General features: G+C 57.1%; 23 non-coding genes across 23 annotated transcripts; all 23 read right to left on the reverse strand.

Moving 5' to 3' along the window:
• Positions 1 to 550: 550 nt before the first annotated feature.
• On the reverse strand, positions 551 to 669 carry LOC140412492 (5S ribosomal RNA). Its single transcript, XR_011941684.1, has one exon. It is a non-coding gene; the product is annotated as a 5S ribosomal RNA (ribosomal RNA).
• A 690-nt stretch (positions 670 to 1359) lies between these two features.
• Positions 1360 to 1478, reverse strand: LOC140412494 (5S ribosomal RNA). The gene has a single exon (XR_011941686.1). It is a non-coding gene; the product is annotated as a 5S ribosomal RNA (ribosomal RNA).
• Positions 1479 to 2172: 694 nt separating this feature from the next.
• Positions 2173 to 2291, reverse strand: LOC140412495 (5S ribosomal RNA). The gene has a single exon (XR_011941687.1). It is a non-coding gene; the product is annotated as a 5S ribosomal RNA (ribosomal RNA).
• Positions 2292 to 2985: 694 nt separating this feature from the next.
• LOC140413257 (5S ribosomal RNA) lies at positions 2986 to 3104 on the reverse strand. Its single transcript, XR_011942432.1, has one exon. It is a non-coding gene; the product is annotated as a 5S ribosomal RNA (ribosomal RNA).
• A 694-nt stretch (positions 3105 to 3798) lies between these two features.
• LOC140412496 (5S ribosomal RNA) lies at positions 3799 to 3917 on the reverse strand. Its single transcript, XR_011941688.1, has one exon. It is a non-coding gene; the product is annotated as a 5S ribosomal RNA (ribosomal RNA).
• Positions 3918 to 4611: 694 nt separating this feature from the next.
• On the reverse strand, positions 4612 to 4730 carry LOC140412497 (5S ribosomal RNA). The gene has a single exon (XR_011941689.1). It is a non-coding gene; the product is annotated as a 5S ribosomal RNA (ribosomal RNA).
• Positions 4731 to 5424: 694 nt separating this feature from the next.
• Positions 5425 to 5543, reverse strand: LOC140412498 (5S ribosomal RNA). Its single transcript, XR_011941690.1, has one exon. It is a non-coding gene; the product is annotated as a 5S ribosomal RNA (ribosomal RNA).
• Positions 5544 to 6237: 694 nt separating this feature from the next.
• On the reverse strand, positions 6238 to 6356 carry LOC140414242 (5S ribosomal RNA). The gene has a single exon (XR_011943383.1). It is a non-coding gene; the product is annotated as a 5S ribosomal RNA (ribosomal RNA).
• A 694-nt stretch (positions 6357 to 7050) lies between these two features.
• On the reverse strand, positions 7051 to 7169 carry LOC140413465 (5S ribosomal RNA). Its single transcript, XR_011942633.1, has one exon. It is a non-coding gene; the product is annotated as a 5S ribosomal RNA (ribosomal RNA).
• A 694-nt stretch (positions 7170 to 7863) lies between these two features.
• Positions 7864 to 7982, reverse strand: LOC140412499 (5S ribosomal RNA). The gene has a single exon (XR_011941691.1). It is a non-coding gene; the product is annotated as a 5S ribosomal RNA (ribosomal RNA).
• A 694-nt stretch (positions 7983 to 8676) lies between these two features.
• Positions 8677 to 8795, reverse strand: LOC140415170 (5S ribosomal RNA). The gene has a single exon (XR_011944287.1). It is a non-coding gene; the product is annotated as a 5S ribosomal RNA (ribosomal RNA).
• A 694-nt stretch (positions 8796 to 9489) lies between these two features.
• On the reverse strand, positions 9490 to 9608 carry LOC140413289 (5S ribosomal RNA). The gene has a single exon (XR_011942463.1). It is a non-coding gene; the product is annotated as a 5S ribosomal RNA (ribosomal RNA).
• A 694-nt stretch (positions 9609 to 10302) lies between these two features.
• On the reverse strand, positions 10303 to 10421 carry LOC140412500 (5S ribosomal RNA). The gene has a single exon (XR_011941692.1). It is a non-coding gene; the product is annotated as a 5S ribosomal RNA (ribosomal RNA).
• Positions 10422 to 11115: 694 nt separating this feature from the next.
• LOC140413586 (5S ribosomal RNA) lies at positions 11116 to 11234 on the reverse strand. The gene has a single exon (XR_011942749.1). It is a non-coding gene; the product is annotated as a 5S ribosomal RNA (ribosomal RNA).
• A 694-nt stretch (positions 11235 to 11928) lies between these two features.
• Positions 11929 to 12047, reverse strand: LOC140412501 (5S ribosomal RNA). The gene has a single exon (XR_011941693.1). It is a non-coding gene; the product is annotated as a 5S ribosomal RNA (ribosomal RNA).
• A 694-nt stretch (positions 12048 to 12741) lies between these two features.
• Positions 12742 to 12860, reverse strand: LOC140412502 (5S ribosomal RNA). Its single transcript, XR_011941694.1, has one exon. It is a non-coding gene; the product is annotated as a 5S ribosomal RNA (ribosomal RNA).
• A 694-nt stretch (positions 12861 to 13554) lies between these two features.
• LOC140412503 (5S ribosomal RNA) lies at positions 13555 to 13673 on the reverse strand. Its single transcript, XR_011941695.1, has one exon. It is a non-coding gene; the product is annotated as a 5S ribosomal RNA (ribosomal RNA).
• Positions 13674 to 14367: 694 nt separating this feature from the next.
• On the reverse strand, positions 14368 to 14486 carry LOC140412505 (5S ribosomal RNA). Its single transcript, XR_011941697.1, has one exon. It is a non-coding gene; the product is annotated as a 5S ribosomal RNA (ribosomal RNA).
• Positions 14487 to 15180: 694 nt separating this feature from the next.
• Positions 15181 to 15299, reverse strand: LOC140414243 (5S ribosomal RNA). The gene has a single exon (XR_011943384.1). It is a non-coding gene; the product is annotated as a 5S ribosomal RNA (ribosomal RNA).
• A 694-nt stretch (positions 15300 to 15993) lies between these two features.
• LOC140413466 (5S ribosomal RNA) lies at positions 15994 to 16112 on the reverse strand. Its single transcript, XR_011942634.1, has one exon. It is a non-coding gene; the product is annotated as a 5S ribosomal RNA (ribosomal RNA).
• A 694-nt stretch (positions 16113 to 16806) lies between these two features.
• On the reverse strand, positions 16807 to 16925 carry LOC140412506 (5S ribosomal RNA). The gene has a single exon (XR_011941698.1). It is a non-coding gene; the product is annotated as a 5S ribosomal RNA (ribosomal RNA).
• Positions 16926 to 17619: 694 nt separating this feature from the next.
• On the reverse strand, positions 17620 to 17738 carry LOC140412507 (5S ribosomal RNA). Its single transcript, XR_011941699.1, has one exon. It is a non-coding gene; the product is annotated as a 5S ribosomal RNA (ribosomal RNA).
• A 694-nt stretch (positions 17739 to 18432) lies between these two features.
• LOC140415416 (5S ribosomal RNA) lies at positions 18433 to 18551 on the reverse strand. The gene has a single exon (XR_011944523.1). It is a non-coding gene; the product is annotated as a 5S ribosomal RNA (ribosomal RNA).
• Between the last annotated feature and the right edge of the window lie 539 nt (positions 18552 to 19090).

A 19090-nucleotide genomic window follows, 5' to 3' on the forward strand; every position in this document is an offset into this window, starting at 1 on the left:
GCTAATTCTAGCCTATATGCCTGATACTCGCTCCCCTTCATGCCGTCCCCACCTAGCTCTCTTTTTTCTTCTCCACCTCCCCAAGGAAAACTGCAAGCCCCGCCCACCTCACACCAGCCTGCCGCCTGCACGCTGCTGCCTTTCCACATTGCAACGCTGCGCACTTCTCTCAGCACAGCCAGCACAAGGGTCAGGCAGGCAATGCAAGCCAGCTCTCTCTTCCTTCGCTTTCCACACCAGCCCCAATGCCACAACTTGCATTCATGCGGCGCCTTCAGGCTAGGAGAACGTCCTGCCGACACACTGGCTTGCGGCCACATGGGCCAGCTGGCGGGCCCATCAAAGTGCAGCACGCCAAGGCACCCAACCGTGCTGCGTTGCAAAGGCCCGGCAAAGCTGCAGCAGCTGAATGGCCCGACCAAGCCGCCTGCCTGAGTTGAGCCCGCAGGCAAGTGTTGGGAGGAATGGCGAGGACGCAGAGAGCAGCAAAAGGTTGGCCTGCCTCTGGTGTGGAGAGTGCTTGGCGTGAGCAGTCACTGCTGGCCGCAAAAGCCTACTGCACCTGGTATTCCCAGGCGGTCTCCCATCCAAGTACTAACCAGGCCTGAGTCTGCTTAGCTTCCGAGATCAGACGAGATCGGGCGTTTTCAGACTAGTATGGCCGTAGGCATCTGCAGCACCGTCTTCTCGCCTATTCAAGCTGGCCACCCTAGCACCCTCGCCACTTCTTCTTTCCGGTTGTTTTCAATTTTTTCTCTCTCTTTTTCTACTTCTACTTCTACTTCTCCTCCTCTTTCTCTCCTTCTCCTGCTAATTCTAGCCTATATGCCTGATACTCGCTCCCCTTCATGCCGTCCCCACCTAGCTCTCTTTTTTCTTCTCCACCTCCCCAAGGAAAACTGCAAGCCCCGCCCACCTCACACCAGCCTGCCGCCTGCACGCTGCTGCCTTTCCACATTGCAACGCTGCACACTTCTCTCAGCACAGCCAGCACAAGGGTCAGGCAGGCAATGCAAGCCAGCTCTCTCTTCCTTCGCTTTCCACACCAGCCCCAATGCCACAACTTGCATTCATGCGGCGCCTTCAGGCTAGGAGAACGTCCTGCCGACACACTGGCTTGCGGCCACACGGGCCAGCTGGCGGGCCCATCAAAGTGCAGCACGCCAAGGCACCCAACCGTGCTGCGTTGCAAAGGCCCGGTAAAGCTGCAGCAGCTGAATGGCCCGACCAAGCCGCCTGCATGAGTTGAGCCCGCAGGCAAGTGTTGGGAGGAATGGCGAGGACGCAGAGAGCAGCAAAAGGTTGGCCTGCCTCTGGTGTGGAGAGTGCTTGGCGTGAGCAGTCTCTGCTGGCCGCAAAAGCCTACTGCACCTGGTATTCCCAGGCGGTCTCCCATCCAAGTACTAACCAGGCCTGAGTCTGCTTAGCTTCCGAGATCAGACGAGATCGGGCGTTTTCAGACTAGTATGGCCGTAGGCATCTGCAGCACCGTCTTCTCGCCTATTCAAGTTGGCCACCCTAGCACCCTCGCCACTTCTTCTTTCCGGTTGTTTTCAATTTTTTCTCTCTCTTTTTCTACTTCTACTTCTACTTCTCCTCCTCTTTCTCTCCTTCTCCTGCTAATTCTAGCCTATATGCCTGATACTCGCTCCCCTTCATGCCGTCCCCACCTAGCTCTCTTTTTTCTTCTCCACCTCCCCAAGGAAAACTGCAAGCCCCGCCCACCTCACACCAGCCTGCCGCCTGCACGCTGCTGCCTTTCCACATTGCAACGCTGCGCACTTCTCTCAGCACAGCCAGCACAAGGGTCAGGCAGGCAATGCAAGCCAGCTCTCTCTTCCTTCGCTTTCCACACCAGCCCCAATGCCACAACTTGCATTCATGCGGCGCCTTCAGGCTAGGAGAGAGAACGTCCTGCCGACACACTGGCTTGCGGCCACACGGGCCAGCTGGCGTGCCCATCAAAGTGCAGCACGCCAAGGCACACAACCGTGCTGCGTTGCAAAGGCCCGGCAAAGCTGCAGCAGCTGAATGGCCCGACCAAGCCGCCTGCCTGAGTTGAGCCCGCAGGCAAGTGTTGGGAGGAATGGCGAGGACGCAGAGAGCAGCAAAAGGTTGGCCTGCCTCTGGTGTGGAGAGTGCTTGGCGTGAGCAGTCTCTGCTGGCCGCAAAAGCCTACTGCACCTGGTATTCCCAGGCGGTCTCCCATCCAAGTACTAACCAGGCCTGAGTCTGCTTAGCTTCCGAGATCAGACGAGATCGGGCGTTTTCAGACTAGTATGGCCGTAGGCATCTGCAGCACCGTCTTCTCGCCTATTCAAGCTGGCCACCCTAGCACCCTCGCCACTTCTTCTTTCCGGTTGTTTTCAGTTTTTTCTCTCTCTTTTTCTACTTCTACTTCTACTTCTCCTCCTCTTTCTCTCCTTCTCCTGCTAATTCTAGCCTATATGCCTGATACTCGCTCCCCTTCATGCCATCCCCACCGAGCTCTCTTTTTTCTTCTCCACCTCCTCAAGGAAAACTGCAAGCCCCGCCTACCTCACACCAGCCTGCCGCCTGCACGCTGCTGCCTTTCCACATTGCAACGCTGCGCACTTCTCTCAGCACAGCCAGCACAAGGGTCAGGCAGGCAATGCAAGCCAGCTCTCTCTTCCTTCGCTTTCCACACCAGCCCCAATGCCACAACTTGCATTCATGCGGCGCCTTCAGGCTAGGAGAGAGAACGTCCTGCCGACACACTGGCTTGCGGCCACACGGGCCAGCTGGCGTGCCCATCAAAGTGCAGCACGCCAAGGCACACAACCGTGCTGCGTTGCAAAGGCCCGGCAAAGCTGCAGCAGCTGAATGGCCCGACCAAGCCGCCTGCCTGAGTTGAGCCCGCAGGCAAGTGTTGGGAGGAATGGCGAGGACGCAGAGAGCAGCAAAAGGTTGGCCTGCCTCTGGTGTGGAGAGTGCTTGGCGTGAGCAGTCACTGCTGGCCGCAAAAGCCTACTGCACCTGGTATTCCCAGGCGGTCTCCCATCCAAGTACTAACCAGGCCTGAGTCTGCTTAGCTTCCGAGATCAGACGAGATCGGGCGTTTTCAGACTAGTATGGCGGTAGGCATCTGCAGCACCGTCTTCTCGCCTATTCAAGCTGGCCACCCTAGCACCCTCGCCACTTCTTCTTTCCGGTTGTTTTCAGTTTTTTCTCTCTCTTTTTCTACTTCTACTTCTACTTCTCCTCCTCTTTCTCTCCTTCTCCTGCTAATTCTAGCCTATATGCCTGATACTCGCTCCCCTTCATGCCATCCCCACCGAGCTCTCTTTTTTCTTCTCCACCTCCTCAAGGAAAACTGCAAGCCCCGCCTACCTCACACCAGCCTGCCGCCTGCACGCTGCTGCCTTTCCACATTGCAACGCTGCGCACTTCTCTCAGCACAGCCAGCACAAGGGTCAGGCAGGCAATGCAAGCCAGCTCTCTCTTCCTTCGCTTTCCACACCAGCCCCAATGCCACAACTTGCATTCATGCGGCGCCTTCAGGCTAGGAGAGAGAACGTCCTGCCGACACACTGGCTTGCGGCCACACGGGCCAGCTGGCGTGCCCATCAAAGTGCAGCACGCCAAGGCACACAACCGTGCTGCGTTGCAAAGGCCCGGCAAAGCTGCAGCAGCTGAATGGCCCGACCAAGCCGCCTGCCTGAGTTGAGCCCGCAGGCAAGTGTTGGGAGGAATGGCGAGGACGCAGAGAGCAGCAAAAGGTTGGCCTGCCTCTGGTGTGGAGAGTGCTTGGCGTGAGCAGTCACTGCTGGCCGCAAAAGCCTACTGCACCTGGTATTCCCAGGCGGTCTCCCATCCAAGTACTAACCAGGCCTGAGTCTGCTTAGCTTCCGAGATCAGACGAGATCGGGCGTTTTCAGACTAGTATGGCCGTAGGCATCTGCAGCACCGTCTTCTCGCCTATTCAAGCTGGCCACCCTAGCACCCTCGCCACTTCTTCTTTCCGGTTGTTTTCAATTTTTTCTCTCTCTTTTTCTACTTCTACTTCTACTTCTCCTCCTCTTTCTCTCCTTCTCCTGCTAATTCTAGCCTATATGCCTGATACTCGCTCCCCTTCATGCCGTCTCCACCTAGCTCTCTTTTTTCTTCTCCACCTCCCCAAGGAAAACTGCAAGCCCCGCCCACCTCACACCAGCCTGCCGCCTGCACGCTGCTGCCTTTCCACATTGCAACGCTGCGCACTTCTCTCAGCACAGCCAGCACAAGGGTCAGGCAGGCAATGCAAGCCAGCTCTCTCTTCCTTCGCTTTCCACACCAGCCCCAATGCCACAACTTGCATTCATGCGGCGCCTTCAGGCTAGGAGAGAGAACGTCCTGCCGACACACTGGCTTGCGGCCACACGGGCCAGCTGGCGTGCCCATCAAAGTGCAGCACGCCAAGGCACACAACCGTGCTGCGTTGCAAAGGCCCGGCAAAGCTGCAGCAGCTGAATGGCCCGACCAAGCCGCCTGCCTGAGTTGAGCCCGCAGGCAAGTGTTGGGAGGAATGGCGAGGACGCAGAGAGCAGCAAAAGGTTGGCCTGCCTCTGGTGTGGAGAGTGCTTGGCGTGAGCAGTCACTGCTGGCCGCAAAAGCCTACTGCACCTGGTATTCCCAGGCGGTCTCCCATCCAAGTACTAACCAGGCCTGAGTCTGCTTAGCTTCCGAGATCAGACGAGATCGGGCGTTTTCAGACTAGTATGGCCGTAGGCATCTGCAGCACCGTCTTCTCGCCTATTCAAGCTGGCCACCCTAGCACCCTCGCCACTTCTTCTTTCCGGTTGTTTTCAGTTTTTTCTCTCTCTTTTTCTACTTCTACTTCTACTTCTCCTCCTCTTTCTCTCCTTCTCCTGCTAATTCTAGCCTATATGCCTGATACTCGCTCCCCTTCATGCCATCCCCACCGAGCTCTCTTTTTTCTTCTCCACCTCCTCAAGGAAAACTGCAAGCCCCGCCTACCTCACACCAGCCTGCCGCCTGCACGCTGCTGCCTTTCCACATTGCAACGCTGCGCACTTCTCTCAGCACAGCCAGCACAAGGGTCAGGCAGGCAATGCAAGCCAGCTCTCTCTTCCTTCGCTTTCCACACCAGCCCCAATGCCACAACTTGCATTCATGCGGCGCCTTCAGGCTAGGAGAGAGAACGTCCTGCCGACACACTGGCTTGCGGCCACACGGGCCAGCTGGCGTGCCCATCAAAGTGCAGCACGCCAAGGCACACAACCGTGCTGCGTTGCAAAGGCCCGGCAAAGCTGCAGCAGCTGAATGGCCCGACCAAGCCGCCTGCCTGAGTTGAGCCCGCAGGCAAGTGTTGGGAGGAATGGCGAGGACGCAGAGAGCAGCAAAAGGTTGGCCTGCCTCTGGTGTGGAGAGTGCTTGGCGTGAGCAGTCACTGCTGGCCGCAAAAGCCTACTGCACCTGGTATTCCCAGGCGGTCTCCCATCCAAGTACTAACCAGGCCTGAGTCTGCTTAGCTTCCGAGATCAGACGAGATCGGGCGTTTTCAGACTAGTATGGCCGTAGGCATCTGCAGCACCGTCTTCTCGCCTATTCAAGCTGGCCACCCTAGCACCCTCGCCACTTCTTCTTTCCGGTTGTTTTCAATTTTTTCTCTCTCTTTTTCTACTTCTACTTCTACTTCTCCTCCTCTTTCTCTCCTTCTCCTGCTAATTCTAGCCTATATGCCTGATACTCGCTCCCCTTCATGCCGTCTCCACCTAGCTCTCTTTTTTCTTCTCCACCTCCCCAAGGAAAACTGCAAGCCCCGCCCACCTCACACCAGCCTGCCGCCTGCACGCTGCTGCCTTTCCACATTGCAACGCTGCGCACTTCTCTCAGCACAGCCAGCACAAGGGTCAGGCAGGCAATGCAAGCCAGCTCTCTCTTCCTTCGCTTTCCACACCAGCCCCAATGCCACAACTTGCATTCATGCGGCGCCTTCAGGCTAGGAGAGAGAACGTCCTGCCGACACACTGGCTTGCGGCCACACGGGCCAGCTGGCGTGCCCATCAAAGTGCAGCACGCCAAGGCACACAACCGTGCTGCGTTGCAAAGGCCCGGCAAAGCTGCAGCAGCTGAATGGCCCGACCAAGCCGCCTGCCTGAGTTGAGCCCGCAGGCAAGTGTTGGGAGGAATGGCGAGGACGCAGAGAGCAGCAAAAGGTTGGCCTGCCTCTGGTGTGGAGAGTGCTTGGCGTGAGCAGTCACTGCTGGCCGCAAAAGCCTACTGCACCTGGTATTCCCAGGCGGTCTCCCATCCAAGTACTAACCAGGCCTGAGTCTGCTTAGTTTCCGAGATCAGACGAGATCGGGCGTTTTCAGACTAGTATGGCCGTAGGCATCTGCAGCACCGTCTTCTCGCCTATTCAAGCTGGCCACCCTAGCACCCTCGCCACTTCTTCTTTCCGGTTGTTTTCAATTTTTTCTCTCTCTTTTTCTACTTCTACTTCTACTTCTCCTCCTCTTTCTCTCCTTCTCCTGCTAATTCTAGCCTATATGCCTGATACTCGCTCCCCTTCATGCCATCCCCACCGAGCTCTCTTTTTTCTTCTCCACCTCCTCAAGGAAAACTGCAAGCCCCGCCTACCTCACACCAGCCTGCCGCCTGCACGCTGCTGCCTTTCCACATTGCAACGCTGCGCACTTCTCTCAGCACAGCCAGCACAAGGGTCAGGCAGGCAATGCAAGCCAGCTCTCTCTTCCTTCGCTTTCCACACCAGCCCCAATGCCACAACTTGCATTCATGCGGCGCCTTCAGGCTAGGAGAGAGAACGTCCTGCCGACACACTGGCTTGCGGCCACACGGGCCAGCTGGCGTTCCCATCAAAGTGCAGCACGCCAAGGCACCCAACCGTGCTGCGTTGCAAAGGCCCGGCAAAGCTGCAGCAGCTGAATGGCCCGACCAAGCCGCCTGCCTGAGTTGAGCCCGCAGGCAAGTGTTGGGAGGAATGGCGAGGACGCAGAGAGCAGCAAAAGGTTGGCCTGCCTCTGGTGTGGAGAGTGCTTGGCGTGAGCAGTCTCTGCTGGCCGCAAAAGCCTACTGCACCTGGTATTCCCAGGCGGTCTCCCATCCAAGTACTAACCAAGCCTGAGTCTGCTTAGCTTCCGAGATCAGACGAGATCGGGCGTTTTCAGACTAGTATGGCCGTAGGCATCTGCAGCACCGTCTTCTCGCCTATTCAAGCTGGCCACCCTAGCACCCTCGCCACTTCTTCTTTCCGGTTGTTTTCAATTTTTTCTCTCTCTTTTTCTACTTCTACTTCTACTTCTCCTCCTCTTTCTCTCCTTCTCCTGCTAATTCTAGCCTATATGCCTGATACTCGCTCCCCTTCATGCCGTCCCCACCTAGCTCTCTTTTTTCTTCTCCACCTCCCCAAGGAAAACTGCAAGCCCCGCCCACCTCACACCAGCCTGCCGCCTGCACGCTGCTGCCTTTCCACATTGCAACGCTGCGCACTTCTCTCAGCACAGCCAGCACAAGGGTCAGGCAGGCAATGCAAGCCAGCTCTCTCTTCCTTCGCTTTCCACACCAGCCCCAATGCCACAACTTGCATTCATGCGGCGCCTTCAGGCTAGGAGAGAGAACGTCCTGCCGACACACTGGCTTGCGGCCACACGGGCCAGCTGGCGTGCCCATCAAAGTGCAGCACGCCAAGGCACACAACCGTGCTGCGTTGCAAAGGCCCGGCAAAGCTGCAGCAGCTGAATGGCCCGACCAAGCCGCCTGCCTGAGTTGAGCCCGCAGGCAAGTGTTGGGAGGAATGGCGAGGACGCAGAGAGCAGCAAAAGGTTGGCCTGCCTCTGGTGTGGAGAGTGCTTGGCGTGAGCAGTCTCTGCTGGCCGCAAAAGCCTACTGCACCTGGTATTCCCAGGCGGTCTCCCATCCAAGTACTAACCAGGCCTGAGTCTGCTTAGCTTCCGAGATCAGACGAGATCGGGCGTTTTCAGACTAGTATGGCCGTAGGCATCTGCAGCACCGTCTTCTCGCCTATTCAAGCTGGCCACCCTAGCACCCTCGCCACTTCTTCTTTCCGGTTGTTTTCAGTTTTTTCTCTCTCTTTTTCTACTTCTACTTCTACTTCTCCTCCTCTTTCTCTCCTTCTCCTGCTAATTCTAGCCTATATGCCTGATACTCGCTCCCCTTCATGCCATCCCCACCGAGCTCTCTTTTTTCTTCTCCACCTCCTCAAGGAAAACTGCAAGCCCCGCCTACCTCACACCAGCCTGCCGCCTGCACGCTGCTGCCTTTCCACATTGCAACGCTGCGCACTTCTCTCAGCACAGCCAGCACAAGGGTCAGGCAGGCAATGCAAGCCAGCTCTCTCTTCCTTCGCTTTCCACACCAGCCCCAATGCCACAACTTGCATTCATGCGGCGCCTTCAGGCTAGGAGAGAGAACGACCTGCCGACACACTGGCTTGCGGCCACACGGGCCAGCTGGCGTGCCCATCAAAGTGCAGCACGCCAAGGCACACAACCGTGCTGCGTTGCAAAGGCCCGGCAAAGCTGCAGCAGCTGAATGGCCCGACCAAGCCGCCTGCCTGAGTTGAGCCCGCAGGCAAGTGTTGGGAGGAATGGCGAGGACGCAGAGAGCAGCAAAAGGTTGGCCTGCCTCTGGTGTGGAGAGTGCTTGGCGTGAGCAGTCTCTGCTGGCCGCAAAAGCCTACTGCACCTGGTATTCCCAGGCGGTCTCCCATCCAAGTACTAACCAAGCCTGAGTCGGCTTAGCTTCCGAGATCAGACGAGATCAGGCGTTTTCAGACTAGTATGGCCGTAGGCATCTGCAGCACCGTCTTCTCGCCTATTCAAGCTGGCCACCCTAGCACCCTCGCCACTTCTTCTTTCCGGTTGTTTTCAATTTTTTCTCTCTCTTTTTCTACTTCTACTTCTACTTCTCCTCCTCTTTCTCTCCTTCTCCTGCTAATTCTAGCCTATATGCCTGATACTCGCTCCCCTTCATGCCGTCCCCACCTAGCTCTCTTTTTTCTTCTCCACCTCCCCAAGGAAAACTGCAAGCCCCGCCCACCTCACACCAGCCTGCCGCCTGCACGCTGCTGCCTTTCCACATTGCAACGCTGCGCACTTCTCTCAGCACAGCCAGCACAAGGGTCAGGCAGGCAATGCAAGCCAGCTCTCTCTTCCTTCGCTTTCCACACCAGCCCCAATGCCACAACTTGCATTCATGCGGCGCCTTCAGGCTAGGAGAGAGAACGTCCTGCCGACACACTGGCTTGCGGCCACACGGGCCAGCTGGCGTGCCCATCAAAGTGCAGCACGCCAAGGCACACAACCGTGCTGCGTTGCAAAGGCCCGGCAAAGCTGCAGCAGCTGAATGGCCCGACCAAGCCGCCTGCCTGAGTTGAGCCCGCAGGCAAGTGTTGGGAGGAATGGCGAGGACGCAGAGAGCAGCAAAAGGTTGGCCTGCCTCTGGTGTGGAGAGTGCTTGGCGTGAGCAGTCACTGCTGGCCGCAAAAGCCTACTGCACCTGGTATTCCCAGGCGGTCTCCCATCCAAGTACTAACCAGGCCTGAGTCTGCTTAGCTTCCGAGGTCAGACGAGATCGGGCGTTTTCAGACTAGTATGGCCGTAGGCATCTGCAGCACCGTCTTCTCGCCTATTCAAGCTGGCCACCCTAGCACCCTCGCCACTTCTTCTTTCCGGTTGTTTTCAATTTTTTCTCTCTCTTTTTCTACTTCTACTTCTACTTCTCCTCCTCTTTCTCTCCTTCTCCTGCTAGTTCTAGCCTATATGCCTGATACTCGCTCCCCTTCATGCCATCCCCACCGAGCTCTCTTTTTTCTTCTCCACCTCCTCAAGGAAAACTGCAAGCCCCGCCTACCTCACACCAGCCTGCCGCCTGCACGCTGCTGCCTTTCCACATTGCAACGCTGCGCACTTCTCTCAGCACAGCCAGCACAAGGGTCAGGCAGGCAATGCAAGCCAGCTCTCTCTTCCTTCGCTTTCCACACCAGCCCCAATGCCACAACTTGCATTCATGCGGCGCCTTCAGGCTAGGAGAGAGAACGTCCTGCCGACACACTGGCTTGCGGCCACACGGGCCAGCTGGCGTTCCCATCAAAGTGCAGCACGCCAAGGCACACAACCGTGCTGCGTTGCAAAGGCCCGGCAAAGCTGCAGCAGCTGAATGGCCCGACCAAGCCGCCTGCCTGAGTTGAGCCCGCAGGCAAGTGTTGGGAGGAATGGCGAGGACGCAGAGAGCAGCAAAAGGTTGGCCTGCCTCTGGTGTGGAGAGTGCTTGGCGTGAGCAGTCACTGCTGGCCGCAAAAGCCTACTGCACCTGGTATTCCCAGGCGGTCTCCCATCCAAGTACTAACCAGGCCTGAGTCTGCTTAGCTTCCGAGATCAGACGAGATCGGGCGTTTTCAGACTAGTATGGCCGTAGGCATCTGCAGCACCGTCTTCTCGCCTATTCAAGCTGGCCACCCTAGCACCCTCGCCACTTCTTCTTTCCGGTTGTTTTCAATTTTTTCTCTCTCTTTTTCTACTTCTACTTCTACTTCTCCTCCTCTTTCTCTCCTTCTCCTGCTAATTCTAGCCTATATGCCTGATACTCGCTCCCCTTCATGCCGTCCCCACCTAGCTCTCTTTTTTCTTCTCCACCTCCCCAAGGAAAACTGCAAGCCCCGCCCACCTCACACCAGCCTGCCGCCTGCACGCTGCTGCCTTTCCACATTGCAACGCTGCGCACTTCTCTCAGCACAGCCAGCACAAGGGTCAGGCAGGCAATGCAAGCCAGCTCTCTCTTCCTTCGCTTTCCACACCAGCCCCAATGCCACAACTTGCATTCATGCGGCGCCTTCAGGCTAGGAGAGAGAACGTCCTGCCGACACACTGGCTTGCGGCCACACGGGCCAGCTGGCGTGCCCATCAAAGTGCAGCACGCCAAGGCACACAACCGTGCTGCGTTGCAAAGGCCCGGCAAAGCTGCAGCAGCTGAATGGCCCGACCAAGCCGCCTGCCTGAGTTGAGCCCGCAGGCAAGTGTTGGGAGGAATGGCGAGGACGCAGAGAGCAGCAAAAGGTTGGCCTGCCTCTGGTGTGGAGAGTGCTTGGCGTGAGCAGTCTCTGCTGGCCGCAAAAGCCTACTGCACCTGGTATTCCCAGGCGGTCTCCCATCCAAGTACTAACCAGGCCTGAATCTGCTTAGCTTCCGAGATCAGACGAGATCGGGCGTTTTCAGACTAGTATGGCCGTAGGCATCTGCAGCACCGTCTTCTCGCCTATTCAAGCTGGCCACCCTAGCACCCTCGCCACTTCTTCTTTCCGGTTGTTTTCAATTTTTTCTCTCTCTTTTTCTACTTCTACTTCTACTTCTCCTCCTCTTTCTCTCCTTCTCCTGCTAATTCTAGCCTATATGCCTGATACTCGCTCCCCTTCATGCCATCCCCACCGAGCTCTCTTTTTTCTTCTCCACCTCCTCAAGGAAAACTGCAAGCCCCGCCTACCTCACACCAGCCTGCCGCCTGCACGCTGCTGCCTTTCCACATTGCAACGCTGCGCACTTCTCTCAGCACAGCCAGCACAAGGGTCAGGCAGGCAATGCAAGCCAGCTCTCTCTTCCTTCGCTTTCCACACCAGCCCCAATGCCACAACTTGCATTCATGCGGCGCCTTCAGGCTAGGAGAGAGAACGTCCTGCCGACACACTGGCTTGCGGCCACACGGGCCAGCTGGCGTGCCATTCAAAGTGCAGCACGCCAAGGCACACAACCGTGCTGCGTTGCAAAGGCCCGGCAAAGCTGCAGCAGCTGAATGGCCCGACCAAGCCGCCTGCCTGAGTTGAGCCCGCAGGCAAGTGTTGGGAGGAATGGCGAGGACGCAGAGAGCAGCAAAAGGTTGGCCTGCCTCTGGTGTGGAGAGTGCTTGGCGTGAGCAGTCACTGCTGGCCGCAAAAGCCTACTGCACCTGGTATTCCCAGGCGGTCTCCCATCCAAGTACTAACCAGGCCTGAGTCTGCTTAGCTTCCGAGATCAGACGAGATCGGGCGTTTTCAGACTAGTATGGCCGTAGGCATCTGCAGCACCGTCTTCTCGCCTATTCAAGCTGGCCACCCTAGCACCCTCGCCACTTCTTCTTTCCGGTTGTTTTCAGTTTTTTCTCTCTCTTTTTCTACTTCTACTTCTACTTCTCCTCCTCTTTCTCTCCTTCTCCTGCTAATTCTAGCCTATATGCCTGATACTCGCTCCCCTTCATGCCATCCCCACCGAGCTCTCTTTTTTCTTCTCCACCTCCTCAAGGAAAACTGCAAGCCCCGCCTACCTCACACCAGCCTGCCGCCTGCACGCTGCTGCCTTTCCACATTGCAACGCTGCGCACTTCTCTCAGCACAGCCAGCACAAGGGTCAGGCAGGCAATGCAAGCCAGCTCTCTCTTCCTTCGCTTTCCACACCAGCCCCAATGCCACAACTTGCATTCATGCGGCGCCTTCAGGCTAGGAGAGAGAACGTCCTGCCGACACACTGGCTTGCGGCCACACGGGCCAGCTGGCGTGCCCATCAAAGTGCAGCACGCCAAGGCACACAACCGTGCTGCGTTGCAAAGGCCCGGCAAAGCTGCAGCAGCTGAATGGCCCGACCAAGCCGCCTGCCTGAGTTGAGCCCGCAGGCAAGTGTTGGGAGGAATGGCGAGGACGCAGAGAGCAGCAAAAGGTTGGCCTGCCTCTGGTGTGGAGAGTGCTTGGCGTGAGCAGTCACTGCTGGCCGCAAAAGCCTACTGCACCTGGTATTCCCAGGCGGTCTCCCATCCAAGTACTAACCAGGCCTGAGTCTGCTTAGCTTCCGAGATCAGACGAGATCGGGCGTTTTCAGACTAGTATGGCCGTAGGCATCTGCAGCACCGTCTTCTCGCCTATTCAAGCTGGCCACCCTAGCACCCTCGCCACTTCTTCTTTCCGGTTGTTTTCAATTTTTTCTCTCTCTTTTTCTACTTCTACTTCTACTTCTCCTCCTCTTTCTCTCCTTCTCCTGCTAATTCTAGCCTATATGCCTGATACTCGCTCCCCTTCATGCCGTCTCCACCTAGCTCTCTTTTTTCTTCTCCACCTCCCCAAGGAAAACTGCAAGCCCCGCCCACCTCACACCAGCCTGCCGCCTGCACGCTGCTGCCTTTCCACATTGCAACGCTGCGCACTTCTCTCAGCACAGCCAGCACAAGGGTCAGGCAGGCAATGCAAGCCAGCTCTCTCTTCCTTCGCTTTCCACACCAGCCCCAATGCCACAACTTGCATTCATGCGGCGCCTTCAGGCTAGGAGAGAGAACGTCCTGCCGACACACTGGCTTGCGGCCACACGGGCCAGCTGGCGTGCCCATCAAAGTGCAGCACGCCAAGGCACACAACCGTGCTGCGTTGCAAAGGCCCGGCAAAGCTGCAGCAGCTGAATGGCCCGACCAAGCCGCCTGCCTGAGTTGAGCCCGCAGGCAAGTGTTGGGAGGAATGGCGAGGACGCAGAGAGCAGCAAAAGGTTGGCCTGCCTCTGGTGTGGAGAGTGCTTGGCGTGAGCAGTCACTGCTGGCCGCAAAAGCCTACTGCACCTGGTATTCCCAGGCGGTCTCCCATCCAAGTACTAACCAGGCCTGAGTCTGCTTAGCTTCCGAGATCAGACGAGATCGGGCGTTTTCAGACTAGTATGGCCGTAGGCATCTGCAGCACCGTCTTCTCGCCTATTCAAGCTGGCCACCCTAGCACCCTCGCCACTTCTTCTTTCCGGTTGTTTTCAGTTTTTTCTCTCTCTTTTTCTACTTCTACTTCTACTTCTCCTCCTCTTTCTCTCCTTCTCCTGCTAATTCTAGCCTATATGCCTGATACTCGCTCCCCTTCATGCCATCCCCACCGAGCTCTCTTTTTTCTTCTCCACCTCCTCAAGGAAAACTGCAAGCCCCGCCTACCTCACACCAGCCTGCCGCCTGCACGCTGCTGCCTTTCCACATTGCAACGCTGCGCACTTCTCTCAGCACAGCCAGCACAAGGGTCAGGCAGGCAATGCAAGCCAGCTCTCTCTTCCTTCGCTTTCCACACCAGCCCCAATGCCACAACTTGCATTCATGCGGCGCCTTCAGGCTAGGAGAGAGAACGTCCTGCCGACACACTGGCTTGCGGCCACACGGGCCAGCTGGCGTGCCCATCAAAGTGCAGCACGCCAAGGCACACAACCGTGCTGCGTTGCAAAGGCCCGGCAAAGCTGCAGCAGCTGAATGGCCCGACCAAGCCGCCTGCCTGAGTTGAGCCCGCAGGCAAGTGTTGGGAGGAATGGCGAGGACGCAGAGAGCAGCAAAAGGTTGGCCTGCCTCTGGTGTGGAGAGTGCTTGGCGTGAGCAGTCACTGCTGGCCGCAAAAGCCTACTGCACCTGGTATTCCCAGGCGGTCTCCCATCCAAGTACTAACCAGGCCTGAGTCTGCTTAGCTTCCGAGATCAGACGAGATCGGGCGTTTTCAGACTAGTATGGCCGTAGGCATCTGCAGCACCGTCTTCTCGCCTATTCAAGCTGGCCACCCTAGCACCCTCGCCACTTCTTCTTTCCGGTTGTTTTCAATTTTTTCTCTCTCTTTTTCTACTTCTACTTCTACTTCTCCTCCTCTTTCTCTCCTTCTCCTGCTAATTCTAGCCTATATGCCTGATACTCGCTCCCCTTCATGCCGTCTCCACCTAGCTCTCTTTTTTCTTCTCCACCTCCCCAAGGAAAACTGCAAGCCCCGCCCACCTCACACCAGCCTGCCGCCTGCACGCTGCTGCCTTTCCACATTGCAACGCTGCGCACTTCTCTCAGCACAGCCAGCACAAGGGTCAGGCAGGCAATGCAAGCCAGCTCTCTCTTCCTTCGCTTTCCACACCAGCCCCAATGCCACAACTTGCATTCATGCGGCGCCTTCAGGCTAGGAGAGAGAACGTCCTGCCGACACACTGGCTTGCGGCCACACGGGCCAGCTGGCGTGCCCATCAAAGTGCAGCACGCCAAGGCACACAACCGTGCTGCGTTGCAAAGGCCCGGCAAAGCTGCAGCAGCTGAATGGCCCGACCAAGCCGCCTGCCTGAGTTGAGCCCGCAGGCAAGTGTTGGGAGGAATGGCGAGGACGCAGAGAGCAGCAAAAGGTTGGCCTGCCTCTGGTGTGGAGAGTGCTTGGCGTGAGCAGTCACTGCTGGCCGCAAAAGCCTACTGCACCTGGTATTCCCAGGCGGTCTCCCATCCAAGTACTAACCAGGCCTGAGTCTGCTTAGTTTCCGAGATCAGACGAGATCGGGCGTTTTCAGACTAGTATGGCCGTAGGCATCTGCAGCACCGTCTTCTCGCCTATTCAAGCTGGCCACCCTAGCACCCTCGCCACTTCTTCTTTCCGGTTGTTTTCAATTTTTTCTCTCTCTTTTTCTACTTCTACTTCTACTTCTCCTCCTCTTTCTCTCCTTCTCCTGCTAATTCTAGCCTATATGCCTGATACTCGCTCCCCTTCATGCCATCCCCACCGAGCTCTCTTTTTTCTTCTCCACCTCCTCAAGGAAAACTGCAAGCCCCGCCTACCTCACACCAGCCTGCCGCCTGCACGCTGCTGCCTTTCCACATTGCAACGCTGCGCACTTCTCTCAGCACAGCCAGCACAAGGGTCAGGCAGGCAATGCAAGCCAGCTCTCTCTTCCTTCGCTTTCCACACCAGCCCCAATGCCACAACTTGCATTCATGCGGCGCCTTCAGGCTAGGAGAGAGAACGTCCTGCCGACACACTGGCTTGCGGCCACACGGGCCAGCTGGCGTTCCCATCAAAGTGCAGCACGCCAAGGCACCCAACCGTGCTGCGTTGCAAAGGCCCGGCAAAGCTGCAGCAGCTGAATGGCCCGACCAAGCCGCCTGCCTGAGTTGAGCCCGCAGGCAAGTGTTGGGAGGAATGGCGAGGACGCAGAGAGCAGCAAAAGGTTGGCCTGCCTCTGGTGTGGAGAGTGCTTGGCGTGAGCAGTCTCTGCTGGCCGCAAAAGCCTACTGCACCTGGTATTCCCAGGCGGTCTCCCATCCAAGTACTAACCAAGCCTGAGTCTGCTTAGCTTCCGAGATCAGACGAGATCGGGCGTTTTCAGACTAGTATGGCCGTAGGCATCTGCAGCACCGTCTTCTCGCCTATTCAAGCTGGCCACCCTAGCACCCTCGCCACTTCTTCTTTCCGGTTGTTTTCAATTTTTTCTCTCTCTTTTTCTACTTCTACTTCTACTTCTCCTCCTCTTTCTCTCCTTCTCCTGCTAATTCTAGCCTATATGCCTGATACTCGCTCCCCTTCATGCCGTCCCCACCTAGCTCTCTTTTTTCTTCTCCACCTCCCCAAGGAAAACTGCAAGCCCCGCCCACCTCACACCAGCCTGCCGCCTGCACGCTGCTGCCTTTCCACATTGCAACGCTGCGCACTTCTCTCAGCACAGCCAGCACAAGGGTCAGGCAGGCAATGCAAGCCAGCTCTCTCTTCCTTCGCTTTCCACACCAGCCCCAATGCCACAACTTGCATTCATGCGGCGCCTTCAGGCTAGGAGAGAGAACGTCCTGCCGACACACTGGCTTGCGGCCACACGGGCCAGCTGGCGTGCCCATCAAAGTGCAGCACGCCAAGGCACACAACCGTGCTGCGTTGCAAAGGCCCGGCAAAGCTGCAGCAGCTGAATGGCCCGACCAAGCCGCCTGCCTGAGTTGAGCCCGCAGGCAAGTGTTGGGAGGAATGGCGAGGACGCAGAGAGCAGCAAAAGGTTGGCCTGCCTCTGGTGTGGAGAGTGCTTGGCGTGAGCAGTCTCTGCTGGCCGCAAAAGCCTACTGCACCTGGTATTCCCAGGCGGTCTCCCATCCAAGTACTAACCAGGCCTGAGTCTGCTTAGCTTCCGAGATCAGACGAGATCGGGCGTTTTCAGACTAGTATGGCCGTAGGCATCTGCAGCACCGTCTTCTCGCCTATTCAAGCTGGCCACCCTAGCACCCTCGCCACTTCTTCTTTCCGGTTGTTTTCAGTTTTTTCTCTCTCTTTTTCTACTTCTACTTCTACTTCTCCTCCTCTTTCTCTCCTTCTCCTGCTAATTCTAGCCTATATGCCTGATACTCGCTCCCCTTCATGCCATCCCCACCGAGCTCTCTTTTTTCATCTCCACCTCCTCAAGGAAAACTGCAAGCCCCGCCTACCTCACACCAGCCTGCCGCCTGCACGCTGCTGCCTTTCCACATTGCAACGCTGCGCACTTCTCTCAGCACAGCCAGCACAAGGGTCAGGCAGGCAATGCAAGCCAGCTCTCTCTTCCTTCGCTTTCCACACCAGCCCCAATGCCACAACTTGCATTCATGCGGCGCCTTCAGGCTAGGAGAGAGAACGTCCTGCCGACACACTGGCTTGCGGCCACACGGGCCAGCTGGCGTGCCCATCAAAGTGCAGCACGCCAAGGCACACAACCGTGCTGCGTTGCAAAGGCCCGGCAAAGCTGCAGCAGCTGAATGGCCCGACCAAGCCGCCTGCCTGAGTTGAGCCCGCAGGCAAGTGTTGGGAGGAATGGCGAGGACGCAGAGAGCAGCAAAAGGTTGGCCTGCCTCTGGTGTGGAGAGTGCTTGGCGTGAGCAGTCACTGCTGGCCGCAAAAGCCTACTGCACCTGGTATTCCCAGGCGGTCTCCCATCCAAGTACTAACCAGGCCTGAGTCTGCTTAGCTTCCGAGATCAGACGAGATCGGGCGTTTTCAGACTAGTATGGCCGTAGGCATCTGCAGCACCGTCTTCTCGCCTATTCAAGCTGGCCACCCTAGCACCCTCGCCACTTCTTCTTTCCGGTTGTTTTCAGTTTTTTCTCTCTCTTTTTCTACTTCTACTTCTACTTCTCCTCCTCTTTCTCTCCTTCTCCTGCTAATTCTAGCCTATATGCCTGATACTCGCTCCCCTTCATGCCATCCCCACCGAGCTCTCTTTTTTCTTCTCCACCTCCTCAAGGAAAACTGCAAGCCCCGCCTACCTCACACCAGCCTGCCGCCTGCACGCTGCTGCCTTTCCACATTGCAACGCTGCGCACTTCTCTCAGCACAGCCAGCACAAGGGTCAGGCAGGCAATGCAAGCCAGCTCTCTCTTCCTTCGCTTTCCACACCAGCCCCAATGCCACAACTTGCATTCATGCGGCGCCTTCAGGCTAGGAGAGAGAACGACCTGCCGACACACTGGCTTGCGGCCACACGGGCCAGCTGGCGTGCCCATCAAAGTGCAGCACGCCAAGGCACACAACCGTGCTGCGTTGCAAAGGCCCGGCAAAGCTGCAGCAGCTGAATGGCCCGACCAAGCCGCCTGCCTGAGTTGAGCCCGCAGGCAAGTGTTGGGAGGAATGGCGAGGACGCAGAGAGCAGCAAAAGGTTGGCCTGCCTCTGGTGTGGAGAGTGCTTGGCGTGAGCAGTCTCTGCTGGCCGCAAAAGCCTACTGCACCTGGTATTCCCAGGCGGTCTTCCATCCAAGTACTAACCAAGCCTGAGTCGGCTTAGCTTCCGAGATCAGACGAGATCAGGCGTTTTCAGACTAGTATGGCCGTAGGCATCTGCAGCACCGTCTTCTCGCCTATTCAAGCTGGCCACCCTAGCACCCTCGCCACTTCTTCTTTCCGGTTGTTTTCAATTTTTTCTCTCTCTTTTTCTACTTCTACTTCTACTTCTCCTCCTCTTTCTCTCCTTCTCCTGCTAATTCTAGCCTATATGCCTGATACTCGCTCCCCTTCATGCCGTCCCCACCTAGCTCTCTTTTTTCTTCTCCACCTCCCCAAGGAAAACTGCAAGCCCCGCCCACCTCACACCAGCCTGCCGCCTGCACGCTGCTGCCTTTCCACATTGCAACGCTGCGCACTTCTCTCAGCACAGCCAGCACAAGGGTCAGGCAGGCAATGCAAGCCAGCTCTCTCTTCCTTCGCTTTCCACACCAGCCCCAATGCCACAACTTGCATTCATGCGGCGCCTTCAGGCTAGGAGAGAGAACGTCCTGCCGACACACTGGCTTGCGGCCACACGGGCCAGCTGGCGTGCCCATCAAAGTGCAGCACGCCAAGGCACACAACCGTGCTGCGTTGCAAAGGCCCGGCAAA

Source organism: Scyliorhinus torazame, chromosome 4 (genome assembly GCF_047496885.1).
Source record: "Scyliorhinus torazame isolate Kashiwa2021f chromosome 4, sScyTor2.1, whole genome shotgun sequence".
Classification (NCBI taxonomy): Eukaryota; Metazoa; Chordata; class Chondrichthyes; order Carcharhiniformes; family Scyliorhinidae; genus Scyliorhinus; species Scyliorhinus torazame.